The sequence below is a fragment of the Neovison vison genome, chromosome 8, assembly GCF_020171115.1.
Source record: "Neovison vison isolate M4711 chromosome 8, ASM_NN_V1, whole genome shotgun sequence".
Classification (NCBI taxonomy): domain Eukaryota; kingdom Metazoa; phylum Chordata; class Mammalia; order Carnivora; family Mustelidae; genus Neogale; species Neogale vison.
In genome coordinates, this window is record NC_058098.1 from 78576158 (window position 1) to 78600255 (window position 24098).

Below are 24098 nucleotides of genomic sequence, written 5' to 3' on the forward strand. Positions count from 1 at the left end.
TCAGAAATGAAACTTTTGAGACACAGCTAAAGACAGTGAATTTTCATCTCTTTATGCATCCACCTACCACTGTCCTGGTAGGTGTGAATCCTTCCCTGAGATGTTTTTATATTTTTATTATAAATCCATTCTTTAGAATATACAGTGTATCCATTAGAATATATAATGTTTTTTATGTGTTCTAGTGTAAATTGTATAATACTTGCTTTTTCTACCCAGTATACTGCATTTGAGATCATTTATGTTGATATCTCTAAAGATCTGTCCAGATATAAATCAGACTTTAATACTGCGCATTTCCTGTTGCTTTTTTTTTTTTTTAAACTTTAATTGCAGGGTTGCCTGGGTGACTCAGTTGGTTGAGTCTTGATTTTGGCTCATATCAGGATCTCAGTGTTGTGGGATGGAGCCCTGAGTCAGGTTCCACGCTCACTGTAGAGTCTCCTTGAGATTCATCCCTCTCCCTCTGCCCCTTCCCCCCATGCACCGCCCCCAAACAAAGAAACAAACAAATAAATAAATCTAAAAAAAAAAAAATAAAAAAAATAAAACCAACAAAACCCTTTTGGAGTGCCTGAGTGGCTCAGTCCGTTAAATATCTATCTGCCTTTAGCTCAGGTCACGATCTTTAGCTGGGAGCCTGCTCTCCCTCAGTCCCTCTACCCCCCTGCTCATGCTCTCTTTCTCTTTCTCAAATAAATTAAAAAACAAAACAAAACAAAAAATCCTTTCATTGCAAATTTCAAGATGCAAAGGCTTCAACTTGATCATATTCTTCTAGGAGAGATAGACTGGTGTAGTTTAAAATACAATATTTTCTCCAAGCACTTCATTTCAGTTTAAAAAAGATATTTCCCTAAACCAGTTCTATAATCTACTAAATGTGCCCCAAGGAGTAGGTAGATTATAGTTTTAGAAAAGTAAAATATGCTCAGTCATAATATAATAAATCTGTTATAATGAATTTCTTTGGGTTCAAAATGTGATATGAATTAGTGCACGTGCATTCATATTATAGTAATTTATAAGTGAACTTTAATTTTGCCTTCTCAACATTACCTTTGCATTCAATTAACTCTCTCCCATTATGAAGTTAAATAGGTGAGTTAAGAAGATGAAAGGCTTATGTGATTTTGGCATTCTTCAACAACTGAAGAGTCTAAGCTTTGTTAAAAAACATCGTCAAACTTGGAATTCCTAGATGACAAATTTTGCATGAAAACGAAGAGCCTTAGATCATCACTGTGGCATACCCAGGGTGGTGCTTTGGAACAGGCAGTGGGCTAACATTCAATACAACAGATGAGCCATCAGTAATTAGAATGTCTTCCTCAATTCCTGCCTTCCCTTAAAGAAACTCAGAGAGTGGTTCCTGCTGTGTTGCCTTTTAAGTCTATTTCCAAGGAGAGCTGTTGCACCAGTGTAAAAATGTAGGAGGTTCCTGTCCTGTCGTAAGAGAGTTGTCCTCAGATATCGGTTTTGAATGATAACAGAGATTCTTTCCAAAAGAAAGAGGGAGGGCAGATGAAAAATACTCAAGGGATGTATGGCCGTTTATTGGATAATACCCTATAAAAGCATCTACTTACTTCACATGATTCTTTGAATGTGGTTTTAAAGTTGTGGTGAACTTTTTGTATTATTGTTTTTTTTTTTTAAATTTTTGCTTTGACATCCATCATCATCATCATCATCATCACTATTTTCAAATCAGTGATTCTAACTCTGTCCTTTTAAGGTACTGTGCAGAAGTGCCATGATCTTGCTTTGAAATTATCTGCTCTTTTTTTGTGTGTCTTATTATATTCTCATATGCACTTGATGAAAACATTTCTACTGGGGTTTCTTTCAGAGCTTTATGACTCGCTAATGCAGAAATGACAGCAGAATTCCTATTGTTTTATGTCAAGAGCATCTGCCAGCATTTGCAGTGATAACAGCCCTGAGAGATACCGAAATCTGAGATTCAGATGTGGCAAGTTTCCTCAGTCCATGCTGGCAGGAGATCAAGGACTGGGGCTGGCTGCTGCATTTTCTAAGGGAGGGCTCACCAGTGATTGTGGCTTTTCTTTCTGAGACCTCTCTGCAAACCGCCCCCACCCCATTGCATTCCTGATGTCCTACAGTTTCCTTCCTACTTTCTTGTTCAGTTCTAAGGCTCTTTGATAAATAGGCTAATATTTCCAGTGGACTTAATATATCATTAAATGGTTCATTTATTTATTTAATTATTTTTAAAATTTTTATTTATTTATTTATTTTTAATTAGACAGACAGAGATCGCGAGTAGATAGAGAGGCAGCCAGAGAGAGTGAGTAGGGAAAGCAGGCTCCCGGCCGAGCAGACAGCCCGAAGCAGGCTCTATCCCAGGACCCTGGGATCATGACCTGAGCTGAAGGCAGAGGCTTTAACCCACTGAGCCATCCAGGTGCCCCCATATAGGTTTGTTTTTTTTTTTTAAGATTTTATTTATTTATTTGACAGAGATCACAAGTAGGCAGAGAGGCAGGCAGAGAGAGAGGAGGAAGCAGGCTCCCGCTGAGCTGAGAGCCCGATGTGGGGGCTTGGGGATCATGACCTGAGCCAAAGGCAGAGGCTTTAACCCACTGAGCCACCCAGGTGCCCCACCCCCCATGTAGGTTTTAAACATAAAACTGTGCTACCTGAACCTACCCCTTCCTAAGAACCAGGTCCGTTGAACATCTGAGAAAGATTATCGAATAAAAATATTAGTTGAGTTAAAATAATTCAATAATAAAGAAATACTACTGCCTCCACTACCACTATATTCTTTTCCTTTCTCTATCAAAACAAACAAACAAAACTGCTCTAGGACTCACCACACTTAACATTGACTGGTGATATTTTTAACACACTTTGTATATACTTGGACTCACTTTAATTTTTTAATTCTTTTGGATGAGAAACTTCCTGAAATTCAATAAAACACAATTGCATGAAATCCCCTCCAAGAAATTATTCCAAAGGAGTTGAGTGCAGGCTTTGTCATATATCGAGCTGGATCTGCTAGGAAATGAATGGGCTACATTTTCATTTACAGTTTCTCCAACTCAATCTGAGACAATTTATCTTCTCCTTTGCTATGAGCAGTTTATCTAATGCTGAAGGATACATCGACAGGATTTCTTTGAACTATCTTCGATTATACTACCAATTCATACCGTTATTTAAATAATACAATTTTATTATTTTAAAAGTTTGAGACCCCGTTATTACTTACTCACAGAGCATATGTCATATGAGGCAGTCATGTAAGAATTGTTACACATTGTTAAGCTCTCTTACACTTTTTTTTTTTTTTAAGATTTTAAGTCTTAAATAATCTCTACACTCAACACGGTGTGCTCAAACCCACAACCCTGAGATCAAAAGTAGCTTGTCCCACTGGCTGAGCCAGCCAGATGCCTCACACTTTTCTTTCCTACTTGATTACATTTCTGTTAGTCTTAAACATTAGGAGGTTAACGTGATAAGTCACGAAAACCTACATCTATGTCAGAGGCTCGAAGAATATCCATCCACTTGTGCTGGTGTATCAGAAGACCTGGTTTCCCCAGGTTTTTCATTCTATGAAAGGCCTCTGTGTTGGGAGTATCTTAAATGGCAAAAGCACTGCTTTATTCATAAGGGAAAGGACTCCGGTCAGCCATGATTTTCATGGTAATCTAGGAAAAACCACTCCAGGAGAGGTGTTTGTTTTTTGTTTTTTTGTTTTTGCTCTTGTTTTGCATTTAAACGATCTATAATTTATCATCAAGAGCGGAGCTTACCATGTTCTTAAGCAATTAGTTAACACATTCCCTAGGCTCTGCTTCAAGCTCTTTGAGGATGGTGTCTATGTCTTACTTTTTTCTGTACTCCTGATGCCTAGCCGAGTGCATGAACCATTGTGGGTTTTCAATAACTGTTCAACAAATGGATGAATAAATAAATGAATGAATGATAATTATTTGCTGGAACCCATGCCTGGACTTTGAGAGAAGTAGGATCAGTGTTTTATCTTATGGAACTAACCATTTCCAAGGAAGGGCGATGGGCAAGATGTGAGAAACAGCAAAACCAGCAAGATGTCTGCACACGGAAACTGTAGGAGAACAATGATGTTGAGAAGTGCAGAAATGAGGAGGCAAAGGCAGCATTGGAAGCGAGTGGCTGTGGAAGGTATGCTGCGCCTGGGGAGTTTTGAGCTGCATTTTGAAGAAGGTGGGGAGGCTATTCCTAGGCAGGAGGCAGGCTGCAGTAGAAAACATCTGATGAAACAAACATGGTCTGCAAGACAGTTGGGATTCAGCATGGCTGGAGGGCCTGTGTGTGAGGAGCCCACTGCCCAGCCTGCTTGAAGGTGCTCATAAAGTAGGAGCTCAAGTCAAAAGCAAAAATTCAGGACCTTAAAGGTGGGATTGGAATTTGAATTGGACACCACAGGGAGCAGCTCTGAACTATGTAGACACAGCTTAATGTAAACATACCCAAAGAACAAAATAATAGAGTGTGCTTCCTAAAATATCACAACACGTAAATCAACTCACATTTCATCATTCTAATGCATTAAGAATAGCTAAGGGCAGTATTTGGTGATTCCCTCATTTTTCAAAAATGTGCCCACACTCTCCCTCCTAGTGATTTATACTGTTGTGGGTCCCTTTCTTGCTGACTTTGGCACCATCCTTTCTTCAAATAATGCAGTCTGATCTTTGCATGGCTCTCGCTCCTAACCTCTTTATCATGCTGACCCCCAGTCTATGGAAATGCTTATTTGGTTTCCTCTCAGAAGTTAATGGAGGCAACTGTGTCCACATCTCTGTGGTGTCCATTAAGTCCCTGCTTAGGCCCTCATTCTCTTATGTTTTTGGCTCCTTCCCGTCATTCTGACTCATATTTCCCAAACCCCTGACTCATGCTGCTTTCTCTCTCTTATGCAACATTTTAATCTCTGCAATGTTCTTTTCATAATTTGATAACTCACCACGACATGGACATTCAGTATGTTTTCATGGGCGAATGTTTTCTGTACCTTAAATGCTTTAGGTGACCATGTAGACTTTGCTGCTTTAGGTTTAAAGAATAATTCAGAACTACTTTTCGAATAATACACCACTGACAGGGGATGAGAACATACTGAAATAGGAGGAAAATCATTAAAGTGATTTTGCATCTGTCACTGTCCAGGTGATCTTGGAACATGGCATCAAGTCTTTTTCTCTGTTCCCTCATCTGTAAAATAGGCTATCCATTCTTACTGATGCATGTATTTTTTTTTTTTTAATTCAGAGTCTTGAAAATATATCTTTTTGTTTCCAGACTGTACACTTTTATAGTAAAGCAGCCACACCTTTCCTAGTTCTGTCAGGAGCACTATGCATGCTTTGTGAGTATTACTTGATGGCGCTGTCCTTTGAGCTCCTGTGGTTAAAGCAAAGGCAGTGGTTAAATTCAAGTTGCTGTTTCTTCATCTGTATGGATTTATAATCTTATATCTTCGGTAACCATATTAATTTAACCTCATAAATGGAGTAAAGGTAGAAAAAAGGGGTCAGGGATTCATGTTTGCTGTGTGAAGAAGCTACTTTATTCCTAGCCCCTTCCCTTTTGTTCCCTTCCCTCTCCCCATCTTTCTTTCTCGCTTTCTGTCTCTTTCTTTCTTTCCTTCTTACTATCTTTTCTCTCCTCTCTCCTTCCTTCCTCCCTCCCCCATCTCTCTTTTTTTCTTTCACATTCTTAACAATTTAGATAGATACCTATCTGCTCAAAATGACTGATCCTAATCCTTTCTAGTGACAGAACAATAAATTAGTTCCCGGCACTTTTTTTCTTTATAAAACTTTTTAAATGAAAGGAACTCATTGGGTAAGGCTCTTCTTGTTATTTTGGGTCTTTGTTTTATTTTTCGGTATAATCTTGCAAAGTAGGAGCTATCTCCAAAAGTGCTGAGCGCTTTGCTGTTTTACTACTTCCTCATCCATTCATGGCTCTTAGTAATCATAATCGGAGTATTTAAGACAGTAAATTATATTGCTTAAGCTTTGACTAGGAAGGAGGTGTGGATATTTTACATAACTTCATATACAAATCTATTAAAATTCTAAAATTAACTGGGATAAAAATAGATATTAGCAATAAACATCTATTATTTGATTAGAAAACTTGATCTGTGATCCTCTGATTTAATCCTGATAACAGCTTTGTGGAATAAGTGGTCACATCATGCACAATTTATGGAAGAGGCAGGAGGACATCACTGAAATGAAGATTCATGAGGTGACCTACCCAAGGTCACACAGAGTAGCAATTCAAATGACAGATTTCCATTTTGCCCCTAAGTTTAGGTCTCCGTAAAGACTTATTTCCTAAGAGCTCTGGATAGCAGAACTTTAATTGTGTTTTATGTATGTATATATATTTAATTTTTCTTAGAAGAAAAGAGAGGGTCGTTCATCTGTAGTGCCTTGATTCCTCCCTTGTGTCTTTCTTCCACATTAGAATAACATTCACAGCTCTCTAAGTCTTCTGTTTCCCTCCCCAGTCCTTAGCCAATTATCAACAATTTTTGTCAAAGACTTTCTATTTCCCTTGCTGCTTCTTTCATAGTACTGGAATCAGATTTATCTGGGCTAAATGCCCAGTTCTAGTTAGCTTTTCACCCTTCTGAAATTAACAGCTAGAATTCACCCAAGCTAAGCAGTTCTAGTGGAGAAAATAAATACTGATATTAAGTAACAAAAGAGAACTGTCTTCATCTATGGCCAGCAGTAGATTTATAGTTCTAGATTCTTATCTGTTCTGGCAAAAGGACTGTTAATAATTTGGTGTGCTTTAAATGATAAACAAAAATATCACCAAAATCAACAAACATCAGCCTCCCTGATAGTTCATTTCTTTGTTTTATAGAGTGGTGAATCCAGTGCCCTGGAAGTCCCTGTCACTGCACTGCGTTCTCTCAGAACCTTGAAATATGCTGCTTTCATATGGAAAAATCATGCGACATGTACTTGGAGTTTCTTTTCCAGCAATGATGATTGAGTTGTACTGCAGATCGACCTTTTCTCACCCAGTCTCCTTTGTGGCTAGTGGTGTTCATTTGCAAGACGATGGGATGAGATTACACATACAGCTCATGAACAGGGGGAGAAAACCAAGTGGCACACAAGGTCAGTTCAACTTGTGACTCATCTTTACTACACAGAGACCAAAGGCACCAATTGCTCATAGGCTAAAACAGAACCAGCAAGGAAACAAAGGCCTTATTTATTCTTCAGCTCTTTTTTGCACACTGGCAAAGTGAAGCTTAATGCTTTCAGAATCTTCAGGAAAAACATTTTCTACTGATAAATGATTGCTAGTCGTTAAGAGTGTTCTCCGGCATCTTTGTGAATGTGTCATTCCCAGCTAAACTTCCTTTTTTACTTATTTTTTTTTTTAATTTTATTTATTTATTTGAGAGAGAGAGCAAGAGAGAGATGGAAAGGATGAGTGGGGGTGGGGCAGAGGGAGAAGCAGAGTCCCTGCAGAGCAGGACCCTGGGATCATGACCCAAGCTGAAGGCAGTCGCTTGACCAACTGAGCCACACAGGTACCCCCTTTTTTTACTTCTTAAACTAATTATCCATTACAAATATGTTTGGGGAAAGACGACCTTGGTATTTGGAGTGATATTATAACTAGTCATCAATCCACAACCTTGTGGAGGTAGGACTGTATTTTGAAACAAATAGCGTCATTAATCTTTGCTTAAAGATTGAATTAAAGACGGTCTGTGTGAAAGTTGAAGCCGAGTCTACACGAGCTGGGGACCAGCTTCCAACCTGATGGCCTTCACAGGAATTATGATCCCATCTTATTACGGGAGACCTCTGAACTGACAGTTAGTTTCTGGTGCCTTACACCTCTTTGCCTTATTCCTCCCAACCACCTTCCATCCCCAGCTCCAGATCAAACCCCTGGAGAGTGATGAACTGAATGGACACTACATTCAGCGAAGTCCACCAGGCCCTGCCTAAGCACTGGGACTTGATTTCTGGCCCCCTCCCTGAGCCTTGCAGCCAGATTAGTCAGTCTCCCTAGCCCAAAGCACACACATTCTTGGCTTACTCCTTCAGGCCAATCATCGCTTGAGGTCGCACAAGCCCCTGGCTATGGCAATGCCAATTTAACAAGCATGGCTTGGTGACCTCCTAATTGTATGAAACCAATTACATTATACTTGTTGTTCATTCAACAATAAACAGCTTTTGTGCCTACTAAATTGGGGCCCACTACTAAATTTGCTGAGTGTAATTTGGCAATACTTCTCCAAATCATTAACTGCTTAAGGCTTTTTAAATAAAGCATATCTTTGTGCTTCTTGCCTTCAGAGCATGTTACCTCCTTGTGTATATTTTCCTACCCATTTCATTACATCTTACTTATGATGTTTCTGCACAATGTTTCCCCATATGCCTCAGGGCCCTTATGTTTTTCTGAATTCCAAATGAAGCTGAGGTAGGATGAGGGAGGGGTGGAAGTCACCAAACTTGCACTAAATTCCTTTCTCTCTCTTTTTTTCTTTCTCTTTTTGATTCAAAATTCCAGCACAATGAAAAGCAATGAAAGGATAAATATGTGAGTAAATCTAAATGAATACTGACTGTATAAAACAAGAATAGGAAGGTCTTTTGGGATTTATAAAATATTTATAATTAAAATACATGAGAATAATAAGTTGGCAGGGAGAAAATAGAGTTTAAGTACTTGGCGGTCCTTGCATCATTAGGGAAGAGGTAAAACTACTAATTTATTTTAGACTTTGATAAATCAAGGGTGCATGTTAAGTAGCCCCTAGGGGGGAAAAAAAACCTAAGGGAATAGTAAAAGCCAAAAAATACAAATCTAATATGGGGGAGAAAGAAATAATATAAACTGGTCCATTATTTTAGAGAGAAGGCAAGAGAGGAAAGAAAAGGAAACTAAAATATGCGGAACAAATAGAAGACAAATAGTAAAATGGCAGTTTAAACCTAATCATAGCAATAGTTGCATTAATGTAAACAGATTAAATGCTCTTGCTAAAACCCAAAATTCTCAGATTGATTATAAAAACAAAACCCAAATATGCTGTTTCAGGAGAAACAATGTAAGGATGGAAAGAAAAGATAGGTAGATAGAAAAAAAGATGTACTATGCCAACACTAATCAAAAGAAAGTTGGCTTTGTAATATCAATATCAGACAAAGTTGACCTTAAGGGAAAAAAAAAGGATTACTAGAGAATAAAAAATACTATGTAACGATAAAAGTTTTGGTTTACCAAGAAAATACAGAAATTCAGAATTTAACCACAGTTAATCACACGGCCTCCATATAGACAAAGCACAGACAGGCAAAACTAAAGGGAAAATGAATACATGCAACTACACTAAGAAATTTTAACATACCTCTCTTAGTAACCAAATGAAAAAACGTATTTTCAGAAATGAATAGAAAATATGAATAACATGATTAAAAACTCTGAACTACTTGACATAATATAGAACACTGTATAGAATATATAACCTATTCAAGGACCGAGAGAATGTTAAAAGAAAATGATTATATGCTAGCCTTAAGGAAAGTCTATAAATACATTTCAAAAATTATAATATACAGATTTCTGTTCCCTCACTACACTGCAGATATGATGGAAATGACAATGACAATGACAATGACAAAACTAGAAAAATCCCCTTCTTTCAGAAGAGAGGATCTACACTTCCAAACAACCAATGGTACAAAGAAGATAAAACTGAAATTTGAGACGTTAAACTGAATGAAATGAAAATATCCTGTATGAAACCTTGTGGGGAAAAAATGCCAGCCCTTAAGAAGGAGTAGAGCCCCTCCTACTCTTTTTACATCTCCTTCTCTTTGTCTCTATTCAATTTACAATGAAGATTTTCAGTTTTCTGAGATTTGTAACTGAGATAGTCGAAAGTGAACTTGAGGGATTTGAAGGGCCACTTAGATAAGAAAGAAAAAGTCTTGAACTTGTCTTTTCAAAGGCAGAACCAGAATAAATGGGTAGAAATTTAAGGAACGCAGATTTTAGATTGGGGTTAAGAGAAGAATATGGTCATTGGACTCTTTAATATATTAGGAAGTAGCGAGGTGCCTATGACCAGAAATACACAAATGGTGTGCTGTGGATCTCAGTAGCAGGTGGCGATTTGACCAGTCATCTGTGTTGAAAAATGATGCTAAGGTGCTGCATGCAAATATGGCTGAATGTTAATTTTTGAAACTGGATGATGCATGTTCAATGTTCATTGTATTGTACATTTAATTCTGAGTTTGAAAATGTTATTTAAGGGAGCCTGGGTAGCTCAGTTGGTTAAGCATCTGCCTTTGGCTCAGGTCACGATCTGAGGGTCTTGGGTCATCTGACGGTCATGGGCTCAGCGTCTTGGGATCAAATCCCACATCGGGTTCCCTGCTCTGCAGGGAGCCTGCTTCTCCTTCTGCCTCTCTCTCTCTATCTCTCATGAATAAATATAGTCTTAAAAAAAGAGAAAGAAAATATTAATTAAAAAGTCAAAAAACAGGGCACCTGGGTAGTTCCTAGTTGGTTAAACTTCAGACTCTTGGTTTTGGCTCAAGTCATGATCTCAGGATTCTGAGATCAAGCTCCACGTCTCGCTCCATTTGTAGCCTGCTTGTCCCTCTCCCTCTGCCCCTCCCACAGTTCTCCCTCTGTCGAATAAATAAATAAAGCCTTTAAAAAACAATTGAAAAACAGGGGTGCCTGGAAGGCTCAGTCAGTTAAGCACCTGCCTTTGGCGCAGGTCATGATCTTACTGTCCTGGGATCAAGCCCTACATCATCAGGCTCCCTGCTCAGTGGAAAGTCTGTGTCTTCCTCTCACTCTTCCTCTGTGTTCTCTTTCTCTCAAATAAATAAATTAAGTCTTAAAAAATTGAAAAACAGTTGCTGCCTCCACCCAAATAGAGAAGGTTGTAAGGATTCAACAAAATGAATGAATATCTCTACATTCTCTCATTTGACACATGATACACATACATGTATCTTTGTACTGTTGTGATGTTTACTTTTATACCTTCATAATTTATCCTCTAACATCTGAAAACCTTGCTTTATGATAAAGTATAGCAAGGAAAGATCTTACCTTAAGTGGTTATTTATTTTATCCCTCTTCCTTGAGCAACGTGGCAGTTAAAAACTAGACTTCTTATTCCTTGTTCTGTATGAATGATTTTTTTCAGGAAGAAAGACTCTGCAGCTTTCATCATATTAAGGCATAAGGTTATTCAGTGACTAAAATGTTAAATTTGAACAACTATCAGCTTGTGTCCAAATCTTTCATATACCATTAAACCAAGAGAGATTTAACGTTTCGTTTTGTCTCAAATGGACACTATGGTTGCTATTTTCCCCAAGTTATTCATGAATTTGCATGCATATTTGAATTTAATTTGCTGATAAATTGTGTTTGACATATGTAGGCTATGGGATATCCCCCATCCGTCTATATTAAAACACTTTCAGTGTTGTGAGGTAATACCATTCAAATATTAGTCCTCTGAGTTCAAGGAGTACCTAAAGGCAATAGGGAACTAAAGAAAATACTGTTCAATGAAACTATTGACCCTGTGAGTGTTTCAATCCTAAAGATTTCTCAAGCTAACATATAAAATAGTCTTTGGATTTTTAAATGAATTGGGGGGCATTTTACCTTATATTTCCATCAGAGGCAAAATTATGTTTGGACTCGACATTCTTTGTGCTTGCTTCAGCAGCACATGTACTAGAATTGGAATGATACAGAGAAGATTAATATGGCCCCTGCATAAGGATGACTCGCAAATTCGTGGACTGTATATTCTCTGAGATCTCTTTCAGTTTTCAAAATCTGAAATTAAAGCTCATTTTACTGAATTCCTGAATGCTGTTGTAAAAATTGCTCATTTTCCAGCTCCTACCTCTTCTTCCCTCTCTACCTTAAAATACTGGATCCTGGGAAACCTGAAAAACATCCTCTTGCCTTTTGGGGACCATGATCATATGTCTCTATTTCTTCTTCCCTTCTTTTTCTTTTTCTTTCTAGAAATATTTTATTTATTTATTTGATGGAGAGAGACACAGTGAGAGAGGAAACACAAGGAGGAGGAGTGGAAGAGGGAGAAGCAGGCCCCCTGCCAAGCAGGACCCTGGGATCATGACTGGAGCCCAAGGCAGATGCTTAACGACTGAGCCCCACAGGCACCACTTCTTTTTCATTTTTCAGCAGTGGTTTCTGATCTGTAGAATCAAAAGAGGGTCTAAAAATGGACTAATCTTTCAGGATTAAATGGCTCTGTTAGTAGAGTGGGATGAATAGAAAGTTCTCTTCAGTGTTTAAATGCACTACTATGTACCTGTAAAGTTACAAACTTTCAGGAATTTAGAGTTGCTTAAAGCCTGTTTGGCAGCATAAACTAGAAAAAAATCTCATGGGGAAACATGCCCTGTACACATGTTTCTATGTCTGTAGAATACAAAGGAAGATGGACCTATGCCAATTATACAGTTGATACGTTAAAGGTAAATGCCAAACTAAGTCTTTAAGGAGATTTCTTAGCATGCATAAACATAGAAGAAAAAAAAGACTATGTTCTTAGATCTGATATATGTGTGTGTGTGTGTGTGTGTATACAGTGTTACTGTGTGTTACAGTGTTACAGTGTTACTGTATGGAACATATCCATAGAGTCTATCAAATTCCAAGTTTTCGGTTTAGAAGAAAATGGAAAAATTGAGCAATTCATATTGTTAATTTTAAAATGAGCCTGGAATTATTTTTCCCTAGAAATATAATAATTTGTTTATGGAGACCTTTAAATTAAAATCTTTGGCTTCAGGCATGTGTGTGGTTAAGGGGGATGACTGTGAGGTGGCCAGAGAGGTGCTCCCAACCACCTCCTTAACTAGAGCCATGTTAAGAGTGAAGGTGTGTCCTTCGCACTTTATCTGGTTCAGGGTCCTAAACACATTTTGCTCCAACTACCGATTTCTGGTCGCACTTTATCTGGTTCAGGGTCCTAAACACATTTTGCTCCAACTACCGATTTCTGGCATTCTTCATTAGGAAACCAGCTGCTGAATAACCCTAGGTACACATCAGTGGCCTATATAAATTTTATGGCCCCAATTTGTTGAAGGTACCAACTGAGTTCTCCATTGGGTTTGATGCATAAATTCTAGCACCGTTAAATTACAACATGGCAAAGTATAATAAATAACACTCAATGCTTCCATAGTATTTATACAATTGTTATTATATTTTTTACAAGACTAAGGAATGCCATGCCAAATACGGTGAGTGTGTAGAACTTCTTGTAGCTTCTATAAAGTCTGTGTTGAATTTTACTTTCAAATTAGTCTTCCAATAAGTTTTAGTACGAGCTTTAAGATGGAACAAACCTCAAGTAGTAAAAATCCTTTAAGAATTACAGTTATATTCTGGGTGGATAAAATCATAATGACCTAGAACAATGCACTAAATGCTGAGTGAATTTTAATGCTGATGTTTTAAACTTTTCTTTGAGCTAAGATATTTTCCCCACTGCATTTTGTTTGGTTAAAATGTGATCTGTGCTATTTTTAGAATAAAATTCATACTTAATTTGCCTCTGTAGCACTAAGTAAAGAATAAAACCTATCCTAACTACCTACAATGAAATTATCTAACTGGACTAACAAAGTTAGGATTCAGAAATGTTTTGAAAGTAAATGATGTGTTTCCCTCCTCTGTGACCAGAGAGTGGACTTCATTTAGATTTGCAGAAGTTTCATGTTTGTATAGGATATCTTTCACTTGGTGCAGATGAAAACTCATTATGTCATTTTCCAGTATCTTCAGGATGAAATCCAAACTTTCTAAATGTGATATGCAAGGCCCTTCATGATTTGATCCTTGCTTACCACCATGTACTACACATTGAATCATACAGAACACTTACTCCCTTCTTCTGTCTTTTCTTTAGGACTTTCATAAGGGCTATTCTCTCTGCATAGAACATTCTTTTTCCTTCTGTCCTTCCCTTCCCCCATTTGTTAAAGGCTAATTCCCACAACCTCCTTAGAAGGAAGCCTGATGTCACCTTCTCTGGGAAGTCTTTAAAATGAAACTCAAAATGTCACATTGTAATTACAGTCCCCTCCCTCTTAGACTGTGAGCTTTTCAGGGTGGGCGTTACAAGCATTTTTATCTTTGTATTCTCAGCACCTCTGTGCTTTGCACACACTAGTTACTCAGGCTTCTTGAGTAGTCTTACAGCTATAAAGATATTTAGTGGTCTTGTGCCATCTCCCAAACTGTAATTAAAAAAGCAAGTGTTAAAATTTCTTTTCCCCATCTTATTCCCAAATCCAGCACAAAACAATAAAGTAAATCTAGGCAACTAATACATCATCCCCAGAAGACCCCACTTTTAAGGAGAAGTATAGGCATTACTACTGCTTATGGAGTGGTTTAGAATTGAAACTTAAATAGATCAATGAACAGAACAGGTGTTTTACCTTTGCAAAATTCTAGCTGTTGCTAAGTCTTAAACACACACACACACACACACACACACACGATCATGACTTAGTGAAGTGAGATCTAAATCCAGTTAAAATTCTTTTGGATTATTTCATAAGGTAAACTATATATTCTTATGTTTTTAAGTTCTTGCTTTATCAGCTTAGCCATCCAGCTATACTCCCAAACAGGCCTTCTAAAGCCCTCCTCCCCTTTTTGTACTCCATTTAAATTCTCATTTTTTTAAATTGTCATTTTTAATTAAGTAGCTGTTAACTAGGAAATGCATTTCCCCTAGCCATGTTGGGAGAACCTTTTGCTCTCCTCTATTTGTAACCAGATTATTCCTTGGTTCATGCTTATATACAAAATGGATGGTCGGGGACTTACTGGGGCAAGTGGGCCTTTGTAATTACCTCTTGCCATAATTTCCTGTATTGTAAACCTTGTTATAATCAGGGCATGACTCTGCCTAGGTTATGTTCATTGCATTTCACAGCATCACAGCCTTAACCATATTAGAAATAAAAGCAATCCCTGTTAAAGGTCTATGTTCAGACATAGTTTATGATTAGAGACTTACTCTATATTCCTTCTGCCATATATTATGACTAATGACCATTCTACAGTTTAATGGATGTGAACACAAGGCAGAAAGGCTGATTGTTCGTAAGATCACTTAAGGGCTTGTTTAGCTCCTAATTGGTTATTTCATGGGACATAGGAGCTGAAATTACACCTAAATATTATTAATTGACTATTTTGTGTTTACCTTTATAATATCTATGAATAAATACATTGCTAAACAATATTATAAACTGTTTATCCTACTTGGAGTGGAACTTGTTTAGAATTGTCTTTGACTCAGAATCTGACTCATCACCTATTTGCAAAATAGGTGTCTGTTAGAAATGACTTTAAACAAATTTTTATGATCCGGAAAATAGTCCTTTGGATCAAACTCTTTTTATGCTTATTAGAATTGTTATTTTATGTACAGTACTTGAAAGTTAATGTAACTCTTTTCTGAGGAACTTATTCACTTTACAAGAAGTTGGATCTGCCCCCATGTCCCATCCCAGCCCTATTAAGATGATTTAACACATTTACCCTATGTGTACACTTATTTTTCCTCTCTAATCCTACAACTTTTTGGAGGTAGCATTTTTATTATATCACTCTTTGCTCAAAATCTTTTCCCAAGTTATGACATTACTAAATCTAAATGGCTTAACCAAGAATTCAGGATTCATACAAACTATTCCCCTCTTTCCCTAAGCATTATTCTGCATATAGGGCATCTACCCAGCAAAGCCTGCCTTTTCTCTTCTCAGGATTATTTATATACAGCTCATCCTTCATGATCCAGATTACACCCACTGCCTCTGAAAAACCCGTTATGGCCCTTGATTGTAGCAAGCAATCCCTCCTCTGGACTCCCACCACTGCTTTTACCATTGACTCCATGGGGACTGAGGCTCTCAATCAAAGTTTTTTTTAAAGATTTTATTTATTTATTAGACAGATAGAGAGCACAAGTAGGCAGAATGGCAGGCAGAGAGAGTGGGAGAAGCAGGCTCTCCACTGAGCAGGGAACCCAGTGTAGGACTCCATCCCAGGACCCTGAGATCACGACCTGAGCTGAAGGTAACTGCCTAACCAGCTGAGCCACCCAGGAGCCCCTCAACTAAAGTTTTGTTGACCTGAATTGTTAAGCTGATTATTTGCATCATTTAATTTTTTAAAAATCCAACCTTACCTTATGCCTGGAAAGTCCTTGCAAGAAAGGGGATATGTCTAGGCATCTAGTACAGTTTGGATACATAGTAAGTGAATACACAGATGCATGAGTTGATGAATAAATGACTAAAAATTTAACAAACAAATGCATGAATGGTGCAGATGTCAGAGTATACATGAGAAAATATATCCCAAATTTACATGAACAACTTGGGGTCTGGAGAGGGAAAGGTGGAGTTCTTTAAAGCCAAGGCTCCTGATATTTAAATGATCTTTTAAAGTAGTGGATCCAGCAAGAATGGCCAGAAATAGGCTTCTTTTTAGTTCCATATTCCCTCAGTTGAGCCCTGCATGTTTGGGGATTTAAGATCAGCATGAACTTGTGGCGACAACTGGCCACACAACGTCCCCCTTTCCTTCTACCCAAGGAGGGATTGTGACCTCATTCTCTGAGAAGCGGATTTCCTCCAAAGCATTCAAGAACTATCTCCCTGAAATACTAAATGAAATGCAAAATGGGGGCAGGATAGAACCAGTTTTGCTCAGAGAGCATGCATAAGTTCTGGGGGGGAAGTCATTGCTGAGTTTTATAATTTTTTTCTTTAAAATCTTTGAAAAAAGAGATCAACTCTGGTTTCAGTTTAATTTAAAAAAAAAAGAAAGAAAGAAAAAAACCCTACATGGCCACTTCTTCAAATTTGTTCCAGATGGATTTAGTCATAGAATGATTGATTATCCACTCAGTGTGAGCTATGTGGTTAAGCTCAGAAACCTACAACAAACTGGTTTGGAGCTGTGTTTCATGGTAAATGGCAGAAAGGATAATCCTTAAGCTGTCATTTTAGAGTTAATGATGAGGAAAGAGGAATTTAGTGGGGCTACTTATGTCAAGAGAATGTATTAGCAAATGGATGGTTGGATATGAAGAAATCTTATGAGTATAATACTGTTTTTTGTTATTTTTTTTTCTTCTCTGGACTTCACGGTAAGGGGAACCAGGGCTGCCAGTCAGAGAACTGGTTCCCCAGCTCTGACTGGCAGCCCTCTTGAAGGCTTCCCCAGCTCTTACTGCCTGCTCCAGGGACCAGACCCAGCTCCCCAGGATGCTCCAGGCCTGAGACCAGATGCTGGCCTCTACCTGGAAGCTGAGGCATTCATTTATCCTAGCCTACTCAGTAGGCCCACAGAAGCTTTTATTATTGGTATCAGAGACACGTAGGCAAATCTGGAAACGAATGCTGGGGAGAGTGAACCAAAGAGATACCATACTGCATTCCACACAGAGCTGTAACATGCACTTTAAAAGGCAATTTAACAACATTTCATTTTAAGGAAAGAAAAAAAAAAAAACTTCCTTTGTGCTTTTGGGTAAATTGGAAGGGGTGGTGAACCATGAGAGACTATGGACTCTGAAAGACAATCTGAGGGGTTTGAAGTGGCGGGGGGGTGGGAGGTTGGGGTACCAGGTGGTGGGTATTGTGGAGGGCGCGGCTTGCATGGAGCACTGGGTGTGGTGAAAAAATAATGAATACTGTTTTTCTGAAAATAAATAAATTGGAAAAAAAAAAGAAAAAAAAACTTCCTTTGGATTTTAATTACTCCTTTTAATAGCTGCCTTAGCCTTTTATCTATTCTTTCCATCTGGTTAATTTACAATTTAGCTACTAGAATATTCTTTTAGAAGAGACTGGATGTGGCTGGTGGCTTTCTCTACCTGCCGCCATTTGATTTTACACGTTCTCCTATATGTTCAATTTTTTTGGTTTCCATCTTCACTGATTTTTCTGTTTTTGCTCATACATCTTTTCTCTTATCTTCTATCCCTCAGAGGGATCTTCTACTCATTATTGTCTCCTTGTTGAAAAACAAGCCACTATTCCTGCCTCTTAATCAAGATACCTACTCCTTAGAATCCTTCGAAAATCCATGTTGGATTTTATGGCTTCTGAATTTCTAAGTCTTATGTAACCTATTTATGGTAACTTAAGTTATGCTCAGCACATGTCTCCTAGTAGACATTTGAGGCAAAAGAAAAGATGTAAACAAGTGTAAACATAAAAATGACAGTTCAAGGCACGGGTTTTTGACTAGGCTGAAGAAAGAAAAATGTGACCAAAACAGAATAGAGGTTTCTATGGGAGAGATGGAAAACATTTTCCATGACTCCCCAACAAACACACAAATATCACAGATGTCTAGGACAAAAGTTAACATGAAGCAAGAAGAATTTTTATTAAATTTATTCTATGTAACAGAACTATAGGTGTATGCTAATCTGCAAGAATAAAGGTAGTTGTTCTGTTTGCTTATAAAGTTTTTGTTTCATGGATATTGTTTACTTAGACAGTAGATTAAAGGGGTTTTTAATTATGGAGTTTCAGAATCAAAGGACATAGTCGTAATTAGTTAGGAGTGGTTTTGGAGAAGACTGGTAGTGTTTTAGAAGTTCCAACTCCATGAAGGAGAGAAGGGTGCATTCATTCAGAAGGAGCTGTCAGAAGAGCGAGGTTGTTACTCTGCCTATTTCAACCACACCCACCAGGCTATGTATCTGAATGAGTCATCTGGTCTCCTGCACTGCTGGGGAGGTGGGTGCATTTTGCTTTTTAACTCCTATTCTGCTTTTCAAAGCTGTTCAAAGTTCTAGATTTAACGCTAAATGTTTGGGCTGGAATCAATGGAGGGGGAACTTTCATTACAGATTGTGGTAGGCGGCTTCCAACATGGCTCCCCAGGATGCCAGACTTCTGGCATTCATACCGTTGAATGTGGACTGGATCTTGTGACTTGTTTCTAATGAATGGAATATGGCAAAAGAGTTGGGTTGTCACTTTCATTATTATGTCACAGAAGACTGTGACTTCAGTCTTAGTAGCATTCTCTCTCTCTTGCCCCCTCAATTGCTTACTCTGATGAAGAAGACTGCCGTGTTGTAAGATGGCCTATGGAGAGTTAGTTATATGTGGCAAGGAGTTGAAGGAGGAAGGACTCATGACCAACAGAGGCAGGAAGTAAATCCTGCCAACAACCACTAGTGAGGGAGCTAGGAAGTGGATCTTTCCCAGTGAAGCCTAGAGGTGATGTCAGCCTTGTGAAAGACCCAAAGCCAGGGGATCCAGCTAAGCCACATCTCAATTCCTGACCCAGAAAAAAGTTGAGATAATAAGGGTTTGTTGTTTCAAGCCGCTGAGTTTTAGGATAATTTGTTCTGTGGCCACAAATAACTAGCGTGTAGACTTCCTTATGGTTTCTATGTGATGGATAATAATGCATACACTCAGGAAAGACTGGTTACTTTGGTTGTAAACCTAGTTTGAGTCTGAAGTTGCAAATATCCCCAAATGTGAAATGAACAGACTTGTAGAACTTAAACAGATTGCTCTTTGCTGAAAGGTACTTAGGAAGGCAGGAAACCTTAACTGAAGGCAGGAAATCTTAATTCAGAATCAAGAAAATAATATAGAGCCTTTAAAGTTTAGTGTTAGCACCTTTACACATTAAAGCAGTTTATATTAATACATGCAAAAAAGTATATTTACTGTGCACCAAAATAAAAATAACTCCTTTCTCTGCTGGGATTGAAATGGAGTCCTGGGCTATGACATGAACCACAATAATTATCCCTGTTAGTGCCTGTGGAAAAGACTGCCATGATCAAGCTTTAAAGCTTCAGTGATTTGGTCCAGACTTAAACAACCCGTACTAGGTGTGAACTGTTTTGTCAATAAAGCTTCACGTCTTTAGAACTCTCTGGTTTTTTTTGTTTGTTTGTTTCCGAGTAATTAATGCTATCATAATCACAGAATGCACCTGCATTCTTCCCAAGGCAGATTTTAACTTGTTCTGGTATGTTTTCCTGGTAAAAATACCATCTGAAAGGCAAAGAAGGACTCCTATCCATACGAGCAGTTTTAAAGGCCAGGCACGTATCAATCAAGAGTCACAAAGCTACCATACTTCGAAAGCTTATAACCTAGACAAAGTGCACTCTCTTTACCTCTCTCTGAATTTCTCTCTCATTCCTTTAAAATTGTTTTGAGTAAGAGCTGGGAAGGACAACTTCTTAATTTTAACAGCTGAGAAAACTGAGGCCCAGAGAGGCTAACCGGCTTAATACAGTCAGAGTCACTTAGGGGAAGACCCAGATGGGAACCTTTGTCTCTTGCTGAGTTTCCTGGGGTTTCTGCCTCACTTTGCTGCCAAAGATTACTTTCCGGGATCCTCCTGAGCATTCAAGCATAAAAACATTCCACTACAGGAGAAAATTCTGTTCATTAGTAAGCAAAGGAAATATCTATGTATTACAGCTGTAGCTATAACAATGGAATTTACATGGGAGAAAATGAGTATGACCAGAGGAGAAAAAGATCTTTTTGAAAAAACAAATGAACAAACAAAACTCACCACATGCAAATTATTCAAATTATACCACATTTTGCTAAAGGCAGAGAATAGAGGATGAAGAATGACTAGACATAGCAGCTTCCTAGTGGGAAGCACAAAATTTCAACTACTGGAAGACAGGTTCTGTATATATATCCACAAAATCTGGGGGCTTTATAGAAATGTGAAACCTCAGGTCTCATCCCACACCTACTGAATCCAAACCTTCATTTTAATGGGCTCCCCAGGTAATTCGTGTTGCATTGAAGTTTGAGAAGCACTGGTCTATCACACATAGCATACAGAAGATTCTCAAAAACATATTACACAATTGAATCGCAAATGTAAAGCCTCCACTAGCCAATTTTGTAAAAACAGTTAAACTGACTTATTCGAGTCACCCTTCCTTTTTCTCTTCTTCATAAGGTTCTTTTTTGAGGAAAATATGCATTTACATGTATGAACATAAGTGGAAAGTTGGTAATTGTAATACTGTTGGATGAGATACTTCAGTAGAACATATTTTCGATTAGTGTCGTCTACACTTGCTCATTGCCCTTAAAGCGCATATCTTGCTCTCCTTTTTTCACCCTTCCAGTTCCATTCTACATCTCTTTTTTCCTGTCCCCCATTCTTCTTACAGTGGCTCCTGACTCCCAGGGTAAGAGGAGATTCCTGGAAGAGAAGGTTATGACTCAGCTGTTGGCCTTCTCTTGCTTTTTTTCTCCACAAATGTGTGAATACGGTCCTGGCCTCGACCCTAACAGGTATTCACTGAATTTTTTTTTTTTTTCTTTTTCCCTAGGTGATTGATTTTCATCCTGAGTGGTATGTGGTGATTGCAGGTAGTGCTGAGGGGAGAGTGTCACTGTTACTTGAGTCTCTCAGCAGAAGAGCTAGGGAGGTCCCATAACAGGCTTCACCATTTCACCCTAATAATATTTAGTATATATATTTACAATCAGTTAATGAGCAAGCCACACTTAAGTCATGAATTTTCAGCAACTGCTGTTACTTAGTTGTGATCTTTGTGGATAAGAGGTTCACTCAACTGTCGCAGCAAAGAGAAATTATTTCTTCTCCTTTACAGGAAAGTGGTGTTTTCTTTCTGCTGAGTAGTGGAATTGACATACCAATGATGTGTCATTTTTAAGAAAAATTTGTAAATGCAGCTCTCCAAATCAAGTACAAAGACGTGGTCTGAACTTGAATCTGCCCTGATTCTTCTTTCCTAACTTGAGAACTACAGTGAGTAATTAGCAGGTAGTTTTACCCACTTCTCAGGACCTTTATTTGATTTGTTTAAGCTCTTGAGAAAATTCAAAACACTATTTGAATTTTGATCAGATAATTCATGCAATCTTCCTTGTTGAGGTCTTCCTTATTTTCTCCTGTCACTATAAACTGTTCCCTTAGTATGAGACAAAAAACTGTATTTCACCAAGAAAAACCATGTATTTTACCAAGAAAAACCATGTTATGACTCTGTAACACTTTAGGTAATGTGTAATTCTGCCTACTCCTGACTTGGGTAGTATAACCAGATTTCCAACAATTCTTTAAAACTTTCTATTAGAACCCTAATACTGTTTGTCACTGGGTTTTTACACTGGCAACCAAATAGCCCAAGATCTTCTAATAGAGCAGTATTCTGATGATCTGTTTGGGATTTTAACCATCTGTGACAGCTTGGTTTATTGAAAACTATGGCTCTGGTATGCTTACACAATCCATTTTTCCGCTTAAATTGAAAAATCAATGAGAAGATTTTTTTTAGTTTACTTGGAGTTGAACTCTAATTTACAATGGTTTTGTTATTTAACATTTTTTTTTTTTTTAAATGAGCTGTTCACCAAATAATCTTTCCTGGTATTTCAGAACTATCATTAGCTGCTTAAATTGCACCATGATTAAGTTTCCTTCTTTCATTTAGCTTCTTTTTTTTAATCATTAGCTTATTTATTTATTTATTTATTTATTTTTCAATCGCTGAAGAAGGAAGGTCATGCAACTGAAGTTCAGAACAAAGCCCTGCAACTTTACCAGCTTGTGTGGGAGGACTCCGCCACCCCCCTCCCCCGCCCCCGCTCTGGCTTCTTCCCTGGATTAGGGTTCTTCTGATATGCCAGGTCATGAACTATTTTTACAAAAAAGACCCACAGCTTTTACTGGGAAGTTTAATTAATCATGAATGACTGGAATTTTCTGCCTTGCTTGTTGAGTGGACTTTTATTCTGGGCTAGCTTCTGACTATGTAATTTACGAAAGTCTGAAGAATGAAAGAGCATAGGGATTCAAAGTCACACCCAAATAAGCTATTTTTAAATCTGTTCTATGAGGTTCTACCTAAAAAGTTTATTTTGTTAAAAATTCTCTTGCTCATTGTAGAATACAGAGGTAGGTCAGGATGGAGTCCAGATAAATCTCCAAGAAGGATTAGTGAAGAAATGACCAGCTTACTGTAGAAGTGTAAGACAACAGGGCCTTAGAGGTCACCCCTAATACTTTTAGTTTTATTCTGTTGACCCTGTCTCTACTCCATCTAACAAAATTACTTGTTGATTAAATAATGCAGTAGCTGTCCAAGGTGTCCTGTTCCCCTGTGGTAGGTAAACACATGAATTTAGAAAGCAGTTTCCAATTTCGATTTTACAGAAATAATGAGAATCATTTTAGAAACTTTATCAGCTTTGATTGGTTTGATTTGGATACATGTTAACTTCCTACCAAAAATGACTTGCCTCACACATGTCTGTGCACGTGCCTGTATATGGGTATGAACCTGAGTAGGTGTATGTGTGAGTACATGTGTAGGGGTGGGAGTAAATCCAAGCTAGCTGAGAACGAGGGCCTTGAGCCTGCAGAGGCAGATTTCTGAGGTGTCTTTTAACAACTTCTTTTAGAATGTCCTTTCCTTTTTTAGATGAGATATCTTCTGATACCACAAACTGCTCAGGAAAAAACACGGATAAGGAGAGAAAACCATCTTATACAACATTCTCTCTTCAGGCTTCAAATTATGAAATGCGGTGATTAGAAAAAATTCATCAGTGGGTTTAGTTAAAGTTAAACAACGCCAGGTATGTCAACTGCTCCTGTATTTTGGGAGACTAATTAGAGTTGAACTAATTCTCTAAGAAGCCTCTTCAACAACAGTTTGAAGGATTCAACAGCAAACTCTGAAATACAGATATACTGCTCTTCATAATTAAATCTGAGTAAAAATTTGGTAATTTTTGGTAGAAAAATTATTTTTTACTAATATTTGGTTAAAAAAAAACCTGAGATATGTAAGGGGTTTTTTTTTTGGTTTTTTTTTTTGTTTTGTTTTGTTTTTTTACCAAATAGTAAAAATGTCAACCACAATTTAATGGCATGCTCATCTGTGACTATAGGTATGACAGGAGAACTTTGCTGCAAAATAT

The 24098-nt window shown here is 37.9% G+C and overlaps 1 protein-coding gene and 1 non-coding gene across 4 annotated transcripts in view; one reads left to right on the forward strand and one right to left on the reverse strand.

The window, feature by feature from the left end:
* EFEMP1 (EGF containing fibulin extracellular matrix protein 1) overlaps positions 1–24098 on the reverse strand; it is a 57121-nt gene that overhangs the window by 16841 nt on the left and 16182 nt on the right. The window lies entirely within an intron of this gene.
* LOC122916629 lies at positions 11770–11876 on the forward strand. Its single transcript, XR_006386257.1, has one exon. It is a non-coding gene; the product is annotated as a U6 spliceosomal RNA (small nuclear RNA).